General features: G+C 35.2%; 1 long non-coding RNA gene across 1 annotated transcript; it reads left to right on the top strand.

Moving 5' to 3' along the window:
* The first annotated feature begins 2,622 nt into the window (after positions 1-2,622).
* Positions 2,623-16,660, top strand: LOC139946606 (uncharacterized). Its single transcript, XR_011787277.1, has 7 exons — positions 2,623-2,748; positions 3,822-3,928; positions 6,828-6,937; positions 7,663-7,892; positions 8,514-8,623; positions 9,369-9,601; positions 10,133-16,660. It is a non-coding gene; the product is annotated as an uncharacterized lncRNA (long non-coding RNA).
* The last annotated feature ends 4,078 nt before the right edge of the window (positions 16,661-20,738 follow it).

Here is a 20,738-nt window from a genome sequence, read left to right as displayed (position 1 = left end):
GACTACCAATGTAAAGTTGTGACATTTAAGTGGGGCTGAAAACCTTATTCTGGCAAGCATTATGTTTTGCTTAGTTACTTTATGTACTTAAGCACCTGTATGCAATTGTGCCCAGGTTATGTCACTGGATGAGATTTTGGCTACACATAGTTACAAAGAATGTCAACTTTCCCTTTGAAATATAATTTGTGTGGCAAAAAGCAGGGCATGTGAGCACTCTGTTTTGTGAACAGTAGTTGTTCTTCACTAGAGGAATGGAATGAATATTGTTAATGTTAATAATAAAAAATGATAGTTAGACTTGTAATACGCAAGTATCCACCCTGCTGGGTGTTCAAGGCAAAGTAAAAACCCCAAAACAAACAACAACAAAGTTGTAATATACAACATTCATTTAAGATAACAATTCATTCCAGTCCTCTTGTATATGAGCTCCTGTCAAAATGAGATTTGTCTTTTTCTGAAACAGTTTTTGACAAGATGTGTCCATTAAAATTCCTAACCTAAGGGATGCAAAGTGAGTCATGAATGAACTTGGGAAAAAACACAATATTGTACACTGTGTTTATCATTGACATTCTGGGTCAGCAAATCTCATTTTCTGACACAACTTGATTTACAGTAAAACCTGCATTAAAGTTATTACTCTTATAGCAGTGGTTATATTATTGATTATTAATATTTTCTCTGGACTTGGGACATGGTGTATGGGTAACAACCAAAATTAATATTTGTTATACCCGATGCAAATTTTACATCTATTTGTAATTATATTATTTGCCTGTGTTGCATTTGTAAAGCAGGCAAAAAGTTGTCTGATTGGTTAAAATGCTTTCACACAAAAAAGGTGAAGAAAGGCCTCCGCCCATATGGGAACTATGTAGTTGCTGAAAAAGTGAAAAGCAACAAGCTTTAGATTGATTTTTTTGTAAAAATAAACATTATACGAGAACCAATAAATGACTAATTTGGTTAATATCAAAAAGCAAACCTAAAAAAAGTAAAATTTGCTAGCAGCCACAAGGTTTTCCAGAGATGTTTGCTCATTAAGTTTTATTGGTGGTTTTTAATCCTGTGGGACTTTGTAGTTGGCAAAAAGTAAAGAGCAACAATTCTTGGATTGAATGTTTGTAAAATAGATGCTATACAAATGACAAATTTTTCCAGAGGTTTTTGCTCATTAAGTTTTATCTCTGTTTTTTTAATATTGTGGGACTATGTAGTTGCCAACAAGTAAAGAGCAACAATTCTTAGATTGAATGTTTGTAAAATAGATGCTGTACAAATGACAAATTTGGTTTAATACCAAAAGCCAACCTTAAAAAGGTGGTAGCCACAAGGTTTTCCAGAGGATTTTGCTCAGGGTTTCACCTCTGGTTTTTTATCCTGTGGGACTATGTTGTTGCTGAAAATGAAAAAAACCAACACTAGTTATGAATTGCATATTTATAAATACATTATATAAATGCCAGTCAAAGTGAATAAATATTAAGCCAGCTCCAACTGGTGGTCGAGCCTCTTGGCAAGCCGAAACCCTACATTGATGTTACAATATTTGTATTTCTTTAGGATGAGTGTTCAGAGAGAAATATTTTAAAAGATTAGACAGGGATTGTCTAAGAACAGTACTCTCACTTGGGGTGCCCCAGCATATGCATAAAAATAACAAATCTGCGAACAATTTGGGCTCAATTTGTCATCGAAGTTGTATGAAATTTCTTTTTAATATTATGCACAAAATTAATGTGCTTTCAGATGCCCGAGGATGGCTTTAGGCCTGAAGTTTTTCTCAGATTCAAAAACATTAATAATTAACTTTTTCATCTGAACCACCTTAATTTAATAGCAGTCATTTCTCACATCACTGCAGTTGGGCCCCCTTTACTCGTTACCGATTAATATTTTTATGCCAATATTTTGAGTAGTTATCAATCGTATCCTGGGGTAGATTTCACAAAGAGTTAGGAAGAGTTTTCTGTTAGGAAGAGTTGCTCGTCTTATCCCTAACTTGGGACTAGCTGTGCGTTTTTTGTTATCTCTTAGGACTAGTCCTAAATCTTTGTGTAATCGACAGTGCCTTTAAGGTCAAACTGTGAAAAGTATGATTTTCTCTCATTGATTATCCATCATGCGATTATTTTGAGATTTATCTTTCAAATTGAAACGAAGAACTTGAATATTGTTTAGCGACATCCACTGCTTAAGCATCTATTTGACGTTGGGCCAAGGCTGGTTATCAAACAATTTAGGTAATTATTTTATTTTAAATTGAACCATCCCCCAAAAGTATTTAGGCTTTAGCGTAAAATACATTGACTTGCCTATGAACTATGATATTCGAATATGGATATTCATGAGCAGTGAATACGCAAAGTAGTCACGGGGTGGCTTGCGGGTTTTAATAAGACTGATCCCCTGTCATTATCATCCACGAGTGTGCTAGTGTGACGTCGGGTGTTCAGACTAAATTGATCGCGGGAGAGGACGCGATTCCTATTTTAATACATAGTCAGATACCCTACACCAAATTAAACCCTGAATATTCGGATGAAGTCCAGCTTGCTAAATCACGTGCGGCCCATTCAGAAACGCATGCTGGATTAGAATTCTTCAAAAACATGGACGGAGAGGAGGTACTTGCTTCTTCGAGAGAATTTTGCCCGCAATTTGGCTCCATTTTATCGTTTCCTGAAAAAGGAACGGTAGTTATGAAATGCAAGACGTGTCCTCACAAAGTAAATGCAAAAAGTAAGTTTAGAATATAGGTATTTCTTGTGGAAACCGGAGCTTGTAAATTTGTGTGCGATGGACCCATGGACTTGTGCGTTATTTATAAAATGGGTAGGCGGGGTCGGGACGTGGCTGGGGGGGGGGGGGGAGGAGGCTGATGCATGATCTCAACATACTTTGAATATTATATTAAATACATTAATGCAAATTCACCTCAATTACTTTGACTCTGATGATGTAAATGACAAGTTTACAAAAAAGTTTAATATTTTTTTAAGTATACACTATAAAAAACAAATATTTATAAATAAAATAGTATACATAGTTTTCAATATTAATTTTGTAATTTACATTATAATTGGCCTACTAACTACTAGGCCGGTCTGTAAGATTAATGATTGCCTTTTGTATCGTCCTTTGTAATGATTTCATTGTGGTGGCTCACCCGCTGTTGTTTAGTCATGTTATAATTTATAAAAATATATATATAATATAAATAAAATTTTCTTTTTTAATTGTGGTAAAAAAAACTAAAAGAATATTAGAAATACCCTTGGTACAACAGTTTTTACATTTGAAATGAAATATTGGAAAACTTTCCGTACGGTGCCACCACTTTTTGATTCGATATGAAATAATTTAGTATCTAACTTACCTCAATGAGATATCCCTTTTTCTAAATATAAGTAAAAAAGTGGTGGCGCCGTACGGAAAGTTATCCGAAATATTATAGTATCTCATTTACCTTAACAAGATATTTGATTGTAAAAATGAATGATAAAGTGATGGCGCCATACAGAAAGTTATCCCCATTGACTGTCTGACTTACGTTTTGGGGAATGAATGTTTTCAAATCGCCGGTGCTGGGCACTCGTGCTTCAAAAATCATCCAACACAAGTTAAAATAACCTTCCTTTCATTCACAGATTTTCAACAAAATGTAACACTTGTGTAAAGTTGTGTTTAATAATATTATCAGTGAAATTTGTGTTCTTTGTATCAGTGGTGACTGCATGTATCACTATCATTAGAACTGGCAGCATATTTTTGAATATATGAAAAGTCACTTTTTGTCTTCCTTCTCATTACAGCTGCATTACATACATAGTGTGGTCTATCATTCATACCTGTGTCTCAACTCTTGCAAGAATGTTGGAGGTCGTTACAAGGTTACAGCCAGAAAGACCTAGGACTACTGGTGAGTGAAACACTGGAGTTTTAGGCCAAGTTAAAAAAGAAACATGTATTTAGCGTCCCCGCCCGCTTTCTTTTTACATGCCACCTCCTTTTTGATTTAGAATAATAGAAAAAACAATCGATACTTGACATTTTAAAAAGAATGGTGGCCATCTTGAAAAGAAAAAAAAGCCCCTCTTTCCTTTTTTGAGAAAGCCTGATGCTAAACATGTTTCTTTTTTTAATCGGCCTTATCTTAGGAAATGTCAAACAATTTTAGGTTTATATCTTGATGCTTACATACAGAAATGTTTGTACTTTAAGTTGTTTATTTGTCTTTACTATACCCACCAAAACATTTTGTTTGTATTTTTTCTTTCGGAGGTTTCATTATTTATTTTTAACTGTGAACTAATAAAGAAAGATGCACAAATAAAATCTGTGAAAAGGGTTCACCACCCACAGCGAAACCTCTGGCAATTTCTAAAATTGGTTTATGAAAAAGATGCACAATAGATGAAATTTATTTGGTGACTTATTTCATATGGTTTCTTTTGAAGAATATAACCCCCAAAATATTTAGGTTTACTGTTGTATTTTTTGGAAAGAAACAAAAACAAACTGGGGAACCTCTGGTCAATATTAGGAAATTGTTTGAAAGATAAATGCACAATTTTGGTTTGAATAAAAGGTGGTTTATCATTTCGTGAATTTTGAAAAAAAAAAAAAAAAAATCAAATTTCTTTGTTTGTACTTGTTATTTTAGTTCAGAGGTTTTATCCCTCTGAAAAAAGCAAAAATCAGTGATGAAGGTTTGCTAACCGTAGGGAAAGCTCTGGCCAATGGTTTTAATTGCATTTAATTGAAAAATGTACCAGAACTTCATTTTAATTGGCGATTTGTTTTATAATTTAGTAATTTTTGAAAATTACCCTCGACCCTCCCCAAATATTTGGTTAGAAATAGTTTAGTTTTATTTCTTTGATTTTTTATATTTAACTCTAAAGAAGAGCAACATTCAGTGATATGGGTTCGCCACCCGTATGGAAACATCTGGCCAATTTTTTAACTGTTTAATTGAAAAAAGTACCACTTGCATCTTAACAGGCGATTTTTTTATAATTTGGTAATTTTTGAAAATTACCCCCCCCCCCCTCCCAAAATTTTTGGTTAGAAATAGTTTTGTTTTATTTCTTTTATTTTTTATATTTAACTCTTAAGAGCAGAATTCAGTGATATGGGTTCACCACCCATAGGGAAACCTCTGGCCAATTTTTTAACTGTTAATTGAAAGTTTTGCCACTTCATATTTATAAGGTGATTTCTCATTTGGTAAGTTTTGAAAAACCATCCCCCAAATATTTGGTTTTGTGTTTTAAACTCTGAACACAGAAGAGCAAAAATTCAGTGACACAGGGTTCGCCACTCATGAGAAAACCCCTGGCCAATTTTTGAACTGTGTTTGATTGAAAATTGCGCCACTTTAAACTAAAAGTTGCGATTTGGCCCCCCAAAATAGTTTGATGTACAAATAGGCTCGTTTTTTTCCAGACATTTTATATTTTACCTGTGAAAACAACAGAGGAGCAAAAATCAGTGACAAAGGGTTCGCCACCCGTATGGAAACCCCTGGCCATTTTTTTTTTAATGTTTGGAAAAAAACAAACGTAATTTGGTGATGTATCAAAATCTTTACCTTGGATGGATTCATCGCTACTGTGACAGGGTTTACTTCTTTCTGTTTTCTCAGCAAGTAGAACCAGTAGACCCATTTTGCTGAAACTTTCACTGTTTCATTTCATCTTTCTAACTCTGTGTGAAATTGACCCAGGATGAAAAATTTACATTTGGTAAATTTTGAAAAATAACGTAAGCCCCCAAATATTTTGATATCTGAATAGGTTCAATTCATTTCAGAGGCTTTATAATTTACCTGTGAAAAAAAATCGGTGACAAAGGGTTCGCCACCCGTAAGGAAACCCCTGGCCAATTTTTTTGAAATGTTTGGGGAAAAAGCAAACCTTAATTTGTAAATAATCAGAATCTTTACCTCGGATGGATTCATTGCTACTGTGACAGTGTTTTGCTTCTTTCTGTTTTCTCAGCAAGTAGAACCAGTAGACCCATTTTGCTGAAACTTTCACTGTTTTATTTCATCTTTCTAACTCTGTGTGAAATTGACCCAGGATGAAAAATTAACATTTGGTAAATTTTGAAAAAAAACGCAAGCCCCCAAATATTTTTATATCTGAATAGGTTCAATTCATTTCAGAGGCTTTATATTTAACCTGTGAAAAAAAATCGGTGACAAAGGGTTCGCCACCCGTAAGGAAACCCCTGGCCAATTTTTTTGAAATGTTTGGGGAAAAAGCAAACCTTAATTTGTAAATCGAAATCTTTACCTCGGATGGATTCATTGCTACTGTGACAGTGTTTTGCTTCTTTCTGTTTTCTCAGCAAGTAGAACCAGTAGACCCATTTTGCTGAAACGTTCACTGATTATTTCATCTTTCTAACTCTGTGTGAAATTGACCCAGGATGAAAAATTAACATTTGGTAAATTTTGAAAAAAAACGTAAGCCCCCAAATATTTTGATATCTGAATAGGTTCAATTCATTTCAGAGGCTTTATATTTTACCTGTGAAAAAAAAATCGGTGACAAAGGGTTCGCCACCCGTAAGGAAACCCCTGGCCAATTTTTTTGAAATGTTTGGGGAAAAAAGCAAACCTTAATTTGTAAATAATCGAAATCTTTACCTCGGATGGATTCATTGCTACTGTGACGGTGTTTTGCTTCTTTCTGTTTTCTCAGCAAGTAGAACCAGTAGACCTATTTTGTTGAAACTTTCACAGTTTTTTTTTATGCTTGGTTATTTTTCATCACTTCTTAATTTCATTTTTGTATCTGGTCTGGTTTCAGATTGACAGGGCTTGTGCCAAGTGCGGTCACGATGGACTTCATTTCCACACCAGACGATCACAATCAGCTGATGAAGGACAAACCGTCTTCTATTTCTGCCCATCATGCAAGTAAGTTAGTCACTACTTAAGCCCGATTCCTTTTTCCTGCATATGCAAAGTGAATTTTGGCGACACAGCCCTGTTTTCTTAGGGAATGTTTCGAAGGGGTTGAACACAGTTCAAAATTTGCTTGGCATTCGCAGGAAGTATGAACCGGGCTTTAGGCTTGTAGACCCTTTTAGGTTGATCATACAGTTTCCATAGATTGCACAGGGGTTAGTAGGTACCTCGGAGGGCAGAGATGGTTCTTGTGATTTATTTAACTTGGTCACTACATATTTGGCTGCACAGGCAGTTTATTCCCAAGGGAGCTGAGTTGGTTTGTTGAATGAAATAAATGGCCTAGTGATCAGGGGTAACATTGTTGAAGAGCCACGAGCGTCACTGAATTACAGATTCAGTGCTACATGAGGATTAGTACAAGCGGAAATTCACTGTTTACATGACATGTGTGTAAAGCACAATATGGTTACAAGTGTAGCATTCAGCAAAACAGTAACAAAACAAACCATGCAATTGGATCTTGAAGGATCTGTGGTGAACTTCACAAAGAGTTCAGACTAGTCTTATCTTGAGTTAGGACAAGTTACTCGTCCAACGTAGGACTAGCATTAAGTTTGTCCTCAGTTAGGACCAGTCGTAACTCTTTGTGAAATTGACCCCAGGATGGTTAGGGTCAAAGGTTCATTTTTTATGTAAAAGTTGTTTTTATTTTTTTATTTTTTTGTTTACAGGCATGAACAGATTCAGTACTCCTGAAGAGAATCAACATCTTCGGATCGGTATACACTGAGAAGAACTCGAGGCAATAGCTCACTGGAACAAGGAGATGAAATCGTCGAAGACGACATCAAAGAAGACCCCCTGATGCCAGAGAGATGTCTTACTGATGAGGAGGCTGATGTTTTAACCGTGTTTATTAATTGAAACATGCGCCACTTCAAATTAGGTGATTTATCATTTGGTAAGTCCCAAAATATTTGGTGTTTATATTTAACTCTGAAAACAGAAGAGCAAAAATTCAGTGACAAAGGGTTCGCCACCCGTAAGGAAACCCCTGGACAATTTTTTAACTGTGTTTGATTGAAAATTACGCCACTTCAAATTGAAAGTTAACGCTTGGTAAATTTTGAAAAATAACGTAAACCCCTCAAAATATTTTGATATAGAAATAGGTTCGTTTTATTTCAGAGGTTTTGTATTTTACCTGTGAAAACAGAGGAGCAAAAATCAGTGAGGAAGGGTTTGCCACCCGTAAGGAAACCCCTGGCCAATTTGTTTTAAATGTTAGGGGAAAAAAAGACATAATTTGTTGATGTATCAATCTTTACCTCGGAGGGATTCATCGCTACTGTGACAGGGTTTTGCTTCTTTCTGTTTTCTCAGCAAGTGGAACCAGTAGACCTTTTTTTTGCTGAAACTTTCAGTTTTATTTCATCTTTCTATATTTTGTCAATTAATCATTGACAAAAAACAACAACTTACGGCCTACCTTTTAGGCGTATTATCACAAATTTGTTATTTTCAGTGCTTGGTTATTTTTCACCACTTCTTAATTTCGTTTTTGTATCTGGTCTGGTTTCAGATTGAATGGGCATGTGCCAAGTGCAGTCATGATGGACTTCATTTCCACACCAGGCAAACACGATCATCTGATGAAGGACAAACCTTTTTCTACTTCTGCCCATCATGCAAGTAAGTTAAGGACTACTTAAGCCCGGTTCATTCTTCCTGCAAATGCACAGTTAATTTTGGCGACACAGCCCTGTTTTCCTAGGGAATGTTTCGAAGGGGTTGTGACACAGTTCCACTGTTGCGAGTTAGTGACAACAAAATTTGCTTGGCATTCGCAGGAAGTATGAACCGGGCTTTAGGCTTGTAGACCCTTTTAGGTTTATCATACAGTTTCCATAGATTGCACAGGGGTTAGTAGGTACCTCTGAGGGCAGAGATGGTTCTTGTGATTTATTTAACTTGGTCACTACATATTTGGCTGCACAGGCAGTTTATTCCCAAGGGAGCTGAGTTGGTTTGATGAATGAAATAAATGGCCTAGTGATCAGGGGTAACATTGTTGAAGAGCCACGAGCGTCACTGAATTACAGATTCAGTGCTACATGAGGATTAGTACAAGCGGAAATTCACTGTTAACGTGACATGTGTGTAAGCAAAATACGGTTACAAGAGCAGCATTCAGCAAAACAGAAACAAACAAATAATACATGCAAATGGATCTTGAAGGATCTGTGGTAAATTTCACAAAGAGTTGAGACTAGTCTTATCTTGAGTTAGGACAAGTTATTCGTCTAACTTAGGACTAGCATTAAGTTTTTAACCAGTCCTAACTCTTTGTGAAATTGACCCCAGGATGGTTAGGGTCAAAGGTTCATTTTTTATGTATAAGCAATTTTTTATTTATTTATTTATTATTTATTTACAGGCATCAAGAGATTGAGTACTCCTGAAGAGAATCAACATCTTTAGATAGGTCTACACTGAGAGGAACTCAAGGCAAGAGCTCACTGGAACTAGGAGATGAAATCGACGACGACGACGACAACAAAGACGACCACCTGATGCCAGAGAGATGTCCTACTGATGAGGAGGCCGATGTTTTAACTGTGTTTATTAATTGAAACATGCGCCACTTCAAATTAGGTGATTTATCATTTGGTAAGTTTTGCACAAGTCCCAAAAATTTGGTTTGTTATATTTAACTCTGAAAACAGAAGAGCAAAGATTCAGTGACAAAGGGTTCGCCACCCGTAAGGACACCCCTGGCCAATTTTTTAACTGTGTTTGATTGAAAGTTGCGCCACTTCAAACTAAAAATTGACATTTGGCCCCCAAAATAGTTTGATGTACAAATAGGCTCGTTTTATTTTAGACGCTTAATATTTTACTTGTGAAAACAGAGGAGCAAAAATCAGTGACAAAGGGTTCGCCACCCGTAAGGAAACCCCTGGCCATTTTTTTTTTAATGTTTGGAAAAAAACAAACATTTTGGTGACGTATCAAAATCTTTACCTTGGATTGACTCATCACTACTGTCTCAGCAAGTAGATCAGTAGACCCATTTTGCTGAAACTTTCACTGTTTTATTTCATCTTTCTAACTCTGTAAAATTGACCCAGGATGATTAGGGTCAAAGGTTCATTTTTAATGTAAAAGTAAATTTTTATTTTTTTGTTTATGTGTTTACAGGCATCAAGAGATTGAGCACTCTTGAAGAGAATCAACATCTTCGGATCAGTCTACACTGAGAGGAACTCAAGGCAATGGCTCACTGGAACAAGGAGTTGAAATCGACGACAACAACGATGACCACCTGATGCCAGAGAGCTGCTTACTGATGAGGAGGCTGAGCATTTCATCCCAGTTTGGGTACTTAAATAAGATAAGGATCCTTTATCAATGACAGTGCCATCAGGATTGTCTCAAGAAACAAAAGAGGCTTGACATCCAAATTTAGTCTGGTTCCTTTTTTCAAACTTTGAGAGTTTCGAGCGGGTTTTGATCGGTACACAGGAACCAGACGAAATGGCCGAACTGTGGTAAAGGTCTTTTTAAACTGTCAGTGTTTGCTTACATTAGTTTGTGTTATATAACACCCAAGCAGATCCGTGCCATTTGATTGGAGGAGTGTCCGTCATGTGTTGGCAAATAAAAGTACTATTGCATGCTAACGTCACTCACCGTGCATTTTTCGTTCCATCCGAAAAGTACTATTGCTCGCTGAGGAGCAAAAAACATCACCGCGTGTGTGTGTCTTTGGTAACGCAGCAGTGTTACTGCAAGACACATTACTAGCATTGGGCTTCTGCTCGGTGAAAGATGGAATGTTCCATTCAACCTGACTCCGCTTTGTTGAATAGAACATTCCATCTTTCAACTTATGAACATACTTGCACCATTGCACTCATAAACATTCATTATTTGTATAATACTCATGCTGTATAGCTAGTTTCAAAAAACGATTATCTAAAATTTAATTGTTTACCTTCATGAATTGTTGTTATTGATCGATCCTGCCCTTACCCCTGGGGTGGGTTGACTGATTGAAAAAGCAAACGAGGCATAATATTTGTGTATTTTACATAAATTGTCTTAAAGGCAGTGGACACTATTGGTAATTACTCAAAATTATTATCATAAAACCTTTCTTGGTAATAACAAGTTATCGGGAGAGGTTGATAGTATAAAACATTTTTTGAAACGGCTCTCTCTGAATTGACTTAGTTTTCGAGAAAGAAGTAATTTTCCACAAATTTGATTTCGAGACCTTAGATTTAGAATTTGAGGTCTCGAAATCAAGCATCTGAAAGCACATAACTTCGTGTGACCATGGTGCGACAATGGTGTTTTTTTTCCTTTTTTTTATTAATATCTCACAATTTCGGCAATCGATTGAGCTCAAATTTTCACAGGTTTGTTGTTTATGCATATGTTGAGATACATCAACTGTGGACACTAGTCTTTGACAGGTACCAAGAGTGTCCAGTGTCTTTGATACATTTTATCAAAACATTCCCACAAAACGAGTTCACAATACTTTGTACAAAATGCATACATTTTTTCATATAAAACGTTTGACTTTACTTTCCAAAATACGTCTTTTTTTTTTTTTTTCTTTTTTCTTTTTTCAAAACTCTCTTGGCAAATGTTTTGAATATCTTAAATCAGTTTAGGAAAACATAAAGTTATGTAAAATTTGCTTGTGACTCAAATTGTGGGAGTGCTTCTGGTTTCTATATATCGATACTTTGATGATTGTGAAGCCAAGTACAACTTGCACGCACTCAAGACAATTAATGCAACCAAAACACATCCTAAAGTTGTATTCTTCTTGGGACCAATCTTCATGATATACAAGTACATCATCAATTCAACCAAATTTACTCATTTTAGGCTCGACATGTTTGGGCAAGTGTGATGCACACCTGTCCAAACTTAGATGAAATTGATTAAAAGTACAATATCTTTTGCGAAACAGTCTCATTTGAAAATGTTGTTGTTTCTTCTTTGCATTGCTGTGACAGTAATAATTAACAGTTCTAAATTTCATTGATTTTTTTTGCATCAGCTGATGAAAAAACAAATCTTATTTCAGAGATAAATTTTATTTCAACTCAAGGATGGTAAATGTTGTACTTGGCTGTTTTTATAATTTGAAAAATTATGTATTAAATTATGTGGTTACAATTCATTAAATGCTGTAGAAAGCACCACTGAACTGTAGAAGCAGCAGAGTTGTGCAAACGTGTGTGCCGGTTGGTGTGGTCAACTACTATCTGGAATGTGTGGCGACCTAATGATCCAAGAGTTAATGGTTGGGTAAGCATTTTATTAAGTGAAATCTTGTTAATGTGGCGCTGGTAGTCTGTCTTACCGGTGTCCTACCTTACATGATTGACAAACTATTTCAACTTGCTCGATCTCCGACAAAAAAAACAAAACTTAAGAAAGAAAGGATTTGGTTGCCTGTTGAAGTCTTTGGGGGCCTGTATCGAAAGTGTCAAGGACTGAGGACCATAGCACTTTTTTTTCACATTTTTTACCTGATCATTTTGTTATCCTAAGTTGGTACCCGTCTCTCTATACTGTTCCTGTGTAAACGGGTCTACTTTTTGATCAACCTTTTCTGCAACCGGACATCCTCTTCTGATCTGAGGGAGACTCTGGACCTGACGAATGACGGAGACTTCTACCCAGATGTTGGTGCGAGGGTCGGAGAAACGAGATTCTGAACATGGCTATTCACATTTCAATCAGGTACTCAGGCTTTTACATTGGTTTCACTTGTGTTAAGAAGTTTTGACTGTATCAAAAGGAGATATCAAAGATGACATTGGGATTGTGTAGGAAGTAAACAGGGTGCTTTATTGTAGAAGAAACATCTTTGCTTAATAGAAAGATGCTGTTGTGCATTATATTATTGTGACCGGTTTAGTTCTCAGCCAGAGTAGGTTTTACTTACACTCCTTCGTAAGTTAGAATAGTGTTAAGTTTTCCGAGTTAGTTAAAACCCATGTTGAACTGGTTGACGTTAGTTATTCAGTCTATGACGTTAACTATTAGTCTATTTCAGTGACCAATTAAACTAGGTTGTTCATTGTAGGTTTTGAGTGGTCAGCTCTATGACTGTTTCTACAGTAGGTATGTTAACTACAATCAGTTGAGGAATTCATTTACACATGATGTTGACCAATAGACATTGCTTTCATAAACGTAGAAATTTAGCTGCAGTAGTTGTTTTCAATCCTTTAGGGTATTTATTATTGATAGTTGCAAACAATTTTTACAACTAGTTAACCCTTTTTCAGCTGAACATGGTGAGGACACACAGGCGTTTTATTTTATACAAAACTCACAAAATTTGTAAAGTTTAGCTGCAATGTTGGAATCTAGTTTCTCTGATCAGCACATCATCATCTGGGTCGAAGTCTTAGTTATTCAGGCTGTTAGAGTGACAAAGACACTTGGTCAGTAATTATTTTGATAGGTTCTAAAAAGAGTTGGCAAGTTTATGATATTAAACCCGTAGAACTGTTGGAAACAAATGCAAGCTACTACTTTTTGTCAGTATAACAATTGTGTTTTGTGTTTGTTAAGATCTCTTTGAAACAAAACAAATTTTGTGCGATGTCCATCAATTATTTTAATTCTTTTATGGTAAACATGTAGTTTAAGAAAAAGGGAGCATACACACTAGTCCATTATTAGTGTAGAATTATTAAATAAATAACTTCAAAACTATTAGTTATTTCTCAATTCGCTTGTTAGTCATGCACTGTTTGCAGAATCACAGGTGTCTTTTTAGATCGAAAATACACCAAGTTATCAGTGATTTTATCGTCACTGGTAAAACCTCAATTTTCCGACATCGACGTCAGACTCTTTTTATGCAAAAATTTGTAATTAATAACTGGTACGAATCATTAGCATGCAGTGGTTGGTTTGCAGATTTACATAAAGTTTATCAGTAGGAGTAGTTGTTGATCCTAAATTTTCAATACTTAATTGGGACTTTATCAGCAATTTGTAGTTCCGTAGGATTTGAAACTGTGTTGTACTTAGGAGTTTAGAATTTGAGATAGGTTAGGTTTTTTTTAAGAGTTTTTTTTTCTCAGTCTAGTTATCCTCCATAAACCCAATGTCACCTACAATATCTCCTGTTATGATACTCGATGCAATGAAGATGCAAATCTGATGTTTTCGTACAACCTCACTTTTGACTTTGAAATTTGACTTCGGTTGAACATGTTATTACACACACTGTTAAAATGTTGCGATATTTTAACAAATCCCAAACTTATGATTGATTTGAAACAAAATTTATGAAGAAGTGTAGTACTTATAATGCAAGTGAAACCAATACATTCCTGAGTATGATGTTAATATTGAAAAGAATATGCGTATTTTAGTTCGTTTTTTGTGCTCGTCACAACAAATTTACAAATTGTTCGAGTTCAGCCGCCATGTTGGAATCTTGTTTCTCTGATCAGCGCATCATCATCTGGGTTGAAGTCTTCGTTATTCTGATGTTACAGGACTCAATCGGTGACGGAGTTGAATCGTCCTTGCCCGAACAGGGGGAGACGTCCGATGGTACACTTGATACAGATTCATCAAACATTTTAACGGGCAACAGAATCCTTTCGACCTTATGTTTTGGACTTTGAACAAAAAATCTTTAGTTTGTTTTTGGCTTCAGACTTTAAAAAAACCCAATCTTTTTAGTTTGTCAATCATGTAAAGCAGGACTTCGGTAAAACAGACTATCAATGAAACATTAACTTGATTTAACTTAATAAAATGCTTTCCTTCCATTAATACTTAGATCATTAAGTCGCTTCACTTTCTAGATAGTAGTTGACCACACCAACTGGCACACACGTTTGCGCAACTCTGCTGCTTCTACAGTTCAGTGGTGCTTAAAAAAATCAAAAAAATCCCTTAAAAATTGCCTTTTTTATATAGACTAAGTCAGCCAAAAAAATTTCTCGTGCCGTTGTACGGTTCGAAATTAACTCCGTAAAAAGTTTGGCCCTACCCCCCCTATTATTAAAATCATGATCAACCAAGAGCACCCCCTATAGGGGTGCAGAAGAGACTGTATCCCATAGTCAATGTACACCAACATGTAATCAACTAGAAATTTGCATATGACACTTATACAAGGCGTCAAATTCAAATTACCATAAGATTATATTGCTAGGTACATCAAAATGGAATACAGCCCCTTATTAAAGGTATCGTCTTATAGCTTGTTGTGACTTTAAATAACAATAAAATGGAGTTCCATTGTGGACTTAGTCATTTTTTGACCAAAACACTAGCCATTGTTTGTACTTAGTAATTTTTTGAGCAGAAACTCATAGTCAATGTTTGTACTTAGTCTTTTTTTGGACTTAGTAATTTTTTTGACATAAACACTTAGTAATTATTGACTTTCTGTGTCCTTTTGTGGACTTAGTCATTTTTTGACCAAAAACACTAGCCATTGTTTGGACTTAGTCATTTTTTGAGCAGAAACTCATAGTCAATGTTTGTACTTAGTCTTTTTTTGGACTTAGTCATTTTTTGACAAAAACACTAGCCATTGTGTGGACTTAGTCATTTTTTGAGCAGACACTCATAGTCAATGTTTGTACTTAGTCTTTTTTTGGACTTGGTCATTTTTTGACAAAACACTTAGTAATTTTTGACTTTTTGTGTCCCTTTGTGGACTTCAAAAACTTTCCAAGATTGAGATTATAAAGTCACAGAACAAGCTATAAGATGCGGCCTTTACAGAAGATACAACATTGGTAGTTACGCTATTGTAAATTTTGGTAAGCATGCAAGTAAACATTCATCTAATGACGCTATTGTAAATTGTGGTAAGCATGCAAGTAAACATTCATCTAAATGTCCACTTGATGTAAAAACTGTTTTGAGATAAACAATTAATAAAGAAATTTGTTTTGAAACTCTGCAAGTTTTAGATAATGTTTTTTGTGTCCAAATTTGTGCACTCAATATGCAGTACATGTGTGTATGAATACCAATGTTGTACCTTCTTTATAAGTAAGAAATGCAACCTGTGAACCATAAAGGAGTCAAATTTAATTAAATTTGTTTGAAAATAAACAAACAAAAAACGCTTTGATTCTTGGAATATTCTGAAAAAAGCACAAACAATATTTTACAAGTTTGTGGAAACCAAATAGTTAATTTATGTTTTCATGAGACTAGTTTTTTAGTTAGCCATGTGGACTCCTTTTGGAAAAACAGGTTACATTTCTTCCTTGGTTGATCATTTATATTTCTTAGCTATGGTTGTCATTTGCCAGCTGATGTTTCTTCTCGGATAAGTTCTTAACTGGCTTGGGGGGTTTAAGTTGAATTTTGAAACTATACACATTTTCGATACTTTTAATACAGACAAGTATGAATTGAAAGCTGTATTTGATTTTACAAATACAATTTTTGAATTGTGGCACTTGACTAGTGCATTAAAAAAAAAGACATTTTGAAATCATTTCAATGAGGTTTAAGTGATTTTACATCAACTGGCACATTTCTAACCATCAATTTAAGCAACTATCAAAATGAATAATAAGGAAGCAACAGGAGTGCAAAAGCACCCCCAAAACAAAAATTGTTTTAATTAAAACATTCCGGAAACATAACATACATCTTAGTCATAATCAAGCTCTTGAGGTAGGGGTGGGTGGGGGTTAATGTCTAACAGTGTGGATGCACTAACTGCTGTTTTTGTTTTCTTTCTTTGAAAATTCAAATAAAAAATCTAGTCTGGTTTGCTTACTATTTTCTGATGAATCATAATATTTGGACAATTATTGGTTCTATGGACGGCTTTGGTGATCCCCTCTTCCCCTTCTAGGTGTTGATGAACTAATTAAAAGTAACTTTTAGAAAATAATAAAGATTGGGGATACTTTTGGTAATTATCAAACACCCGTCTCATCACTTGGTGTGCCTCAATAAAAGCATAAATAACAAACCAGTGAAAGTTTCGGCTCAAATATTATCAAAGTTGAAAACAAAATATGAAAGGAAATCTACATTCCATGCATTAAATTGTGTGCTTTCAGATGCACGAGAAAGGCTTCATGCCTGAAGCCTTTCTCAGATTTTTTTTTTTTTTTTTAAAATGACCATTTTCCCTAAAACTACATTTTACTTTAAAGGGTGTTTTTCCAACAACATTGTTTAACATCAACATGTCCAGTGCGCTATCGTTTTCATGGTAATTAATTTAAGTACACCTATTTAATAGGATGCATTCAAAATTATAAAGCTAATTTTTTTTTCTCACCATCCTGGGGGGGGGGGGGGGGGGGGGGTTAGAGTTTCATATTATTCGTGAACAGTAATTCCATGTTTGCAAGTACAGAAATACAGTGTAATGTGTAATCGTTCCTTTTGGTGAACTAGAATCAGTTGCATTATGTTTGGCTCTTGAGGGAAAAGTATGAACATTTCATCGAGAAGAAGAGCTCACCTAAATGAAAGTTTTTAATAGAAATTTAACGGATTCTTCGGAGGCCCCACAAAAAAGTCATAAATAATGTGGGTCTTAGGAGTACGAGAGAAATTTGGGCAAATGTGTTGGTATAAATTATTTTGGCCCTACAGCTAGTAATAGAAATATAGATTTTGGTTGCCTTACAGAACGGTTGAGGCTCGTACCTCAGTGACTGCTGGTGTGGCTGGAAAGACTGCTGAGATGCAGGGAGAGGCAGCATACACTTCTGATGAAAGAGAACCATTCAGATTCCACGAACTCTGAAAAAGAACAAAATTATATTTAGAGTATGGATGTAAATTAGTGTTCATACATAATGAGGGGCTATAGAAAGTATAAGGCATTAGGAACTTTTACTTCAGGACAGCAAGTTCAGGGGGCCTTTAAATTGTCTCCACATATACATGACATGTACAGTAGCTCATGTCGTCAAATCTAATTCCCAACAAACAAGAAAACAATTCAAAGAAAATCATGTGCGCCCTGTGAATTTACTTTAGACACTTGCGTTAAACTTTGAAGGAATTGGAGAAACAAAAAACGTGTAGTACAAAGTGTTAGAATTCATCAGCAAAATCGATGTGGGTCAATGTTTCAACACAAATATCCGTCCCTAACAATATTTTCCTCACTTGTATTGAGCGAGAATTCAGTTGCTTAATCAATTTTAACACAATCTATGTTTCTTCGATTTGTCCTGGGTTAGATCATTGACATTTAGCTGACAATAGTTTGCCTGTATTGCCCGAGACAATCTTGTCTTATAACCCCCTCATGTTTCCTCTTTTGCATCAACACATGAATCACTTACCTGATTAAGAAGATTCTATGAACATCCGTGCGGTTATCATCGTGGAAGTTGTTAAATTTTGATGTGTAAAATGTTAAAGAAAATCTGCTTTTCCTCCTCACACTCGTCGAGCAATCGTCTTTGAACACACGATGCTCGCGCTCAGAAACAAAATGGCCGAGAGGAGTTAAGGGGTGAACCAACCTCATTCCAAGGGGTGATCGATATCGCCATCTTTTCCCAGCATGTCTTGCTCGATGTGCATGCGCGTGACCGTAGTACGAACGTCATCCTTTTATTGGCCGAAATTTAAAAGAATTATAGGGGTGAGACCAGCACTTTTATCAATTGCCTATTTTTGTTTGTTAAGGTGCGATGTTGTGCTCTTCATGATGCAGTAGGCTTGTCTGAAGCCTTTTTTTATTGAATAGAAGCCAATAATAAAATTTCAAGCAATAATTTAAGAAGTTGTTATTTTGTTTTTTACTTGAAAGTATTGGGGCGAAACTTGAAAAATATCAGGGGTAAAGTCCCGCATTTTCATCAACTATAGCCTTATGATTTTTTTTTTGCGAAAAGTTCACAAGGCAATTTTTTTTCGAGCGAAAAGTTCACAAGGCTAAAGCAGGGTGTTTTTGTTTGATTGAAAAGTTCACAAGGTTATAGCCTTATGTTTTTTTTTTGTTTGTTTTTTTTTTGGGGGGGGGGTGCAATTCACAAGCCTACATTCTTGTGATTTTTTGTTGAGCGAAAAGTACATAAGGCTTGTAGACTTTTTCCAGCAAAATGTGACAAATTCAGCCTTGCAGATTTTAGGCTAGATTTTGACTAGTTTCATAAGGCTACATATAGCCTTGTAGATTTTAGGCCAAAATTTTGACTAGTTTCATAAGGCTAGATTTTAGGTAAGATTTTGACTAGTTTCACAAGGCTATTATAGCCTTGTAGATTTTAGGCCAAATTTTGACTTGTTTCAAAAGGCTTTAGATTTTGACTAGTTTCAAAGGGCTAGATTTTAGGCAAAATTTTGACTAGTTTCAGGCTATATATAACCTTGTATATTTTAGTCTAGATTTTGACTAGTTTCATGTAGCCTTGTAGATTTTATGCCGAAATTTTGACTAGTTTCATAAGGCTAGATTTTAGGCCAGATTTTGACTAGTTTCATAGCCTTGTAGATTTTAGCCCAAATTTTGACTTGTTTCATGAGGCTATAGATTTCGACTAGTTTCAAATGCTAGATTTTAGGCAAAATTTCGACTAGTTTCACAAGGCTATATAATATAACCGTGTAGACTTTAGGCTAGATTTTGACTAGTTTCATAAGGCTATGTATAGCCTTGTAGATTTTTTCCCAAAATTTTGACTAGTTTCATAAGGCTAGATTTTAGGCCAGATTTTGACTAGTTTCACAAGGCTATTATAGAATTGTAGATTTTAGGCTAGATTTTGAAAGGCCAAATTTTGACTAGTTTCTTAAGGCTATTACAGCATTGTAGATTTTAGGCTAGATTTTGAAAGGCCAAATTTTGACTAGTTTTTCACAAGGCTTTGTAGATTTTAGGCTAAATTTTGACTAGTTTCACAAGGCTATAACCTTATAGATTTTAGGCTAAATTTTGACTAGCTTCACAAAGCTATAGCCTTGTAGATTTTAGGTTAGATTTTGAAAGGCCAAATTTTGACTAGTTTCACAAGGCTACAACCTTGTAGATTTTAGGCAAAATTTTGACTAGTTTCACCAGGCTATTATAGCCTTGTAGATTTTAGCCCAATTTTGACTTGTTTCATGAGGCTATAGATTTCGACTAGTTTCAAATGCTAGATTTTAGGCAAAATTTTGACTAGTTTCACAAGGCTATATATAACCTTGTAGATTTTAGGCTAGATTTTGACTAGTTTCATGTAGCCTTGTAGATTTTAGCCCAAATTTTGACTTGTTTCATGAGGCTTTAGATTTCGACTAGTTTCAAATGCTAGATTTTAGGCAAAATTTTGACTAGTTTTACAAGGCTATATATAACCTTGTAGATTTTAGGCTAGATTTTGACTAGTTTCATAAGGCTATATATGTATAGCCTTGTAGATTTTAAGCCAAAATTTTTACTAGTTTCATAAGGCTATTATAGAATTGTAGACTTTAGGCCAGATTTTGAAAGGCCAAAGTTTGACTAGTTTCACAAAGCTATAACCTTGTAGATTTTAGGCCAAATTTTGACTAGTTTCATAAGGCTATAATAGCCTTGTAGATTTTAGGCTAAATTTTGACTAGTTGCATAAGGCTATTATAGCCTTGTAGATTTTAGGTTAGATTTTGAAAGGCCAAATTTTGACTAGCTTCACAAGGCTTTGTAGATTTTAGGCAAAAAATTTTGACTAGTTTCACCAGGCTATTATAGCCTTGGAGATTTTAGCCCAAATTTTGACTTGTTTCATGAGGCTTTAGATTTCGACTAGTTTCAAAAGGCTAGATTTTAGGCAAATTT

Source organism: Asterias amurensis, chromosome 1 (assembly GCF_032118995.1).
Source record: "Asterias amurensis chromosome 1, ASM3211899v1".
NCBI classification, from domain to species: Eukaryota; Metazoa; Echinodermata; class Asteroidea; order Forcipulatida; family Asteriidae; genus Asterias; species Asterias amurensis.
This window is presented reverse-complemented; position numbering and strand designations above follow the sequence as displayed.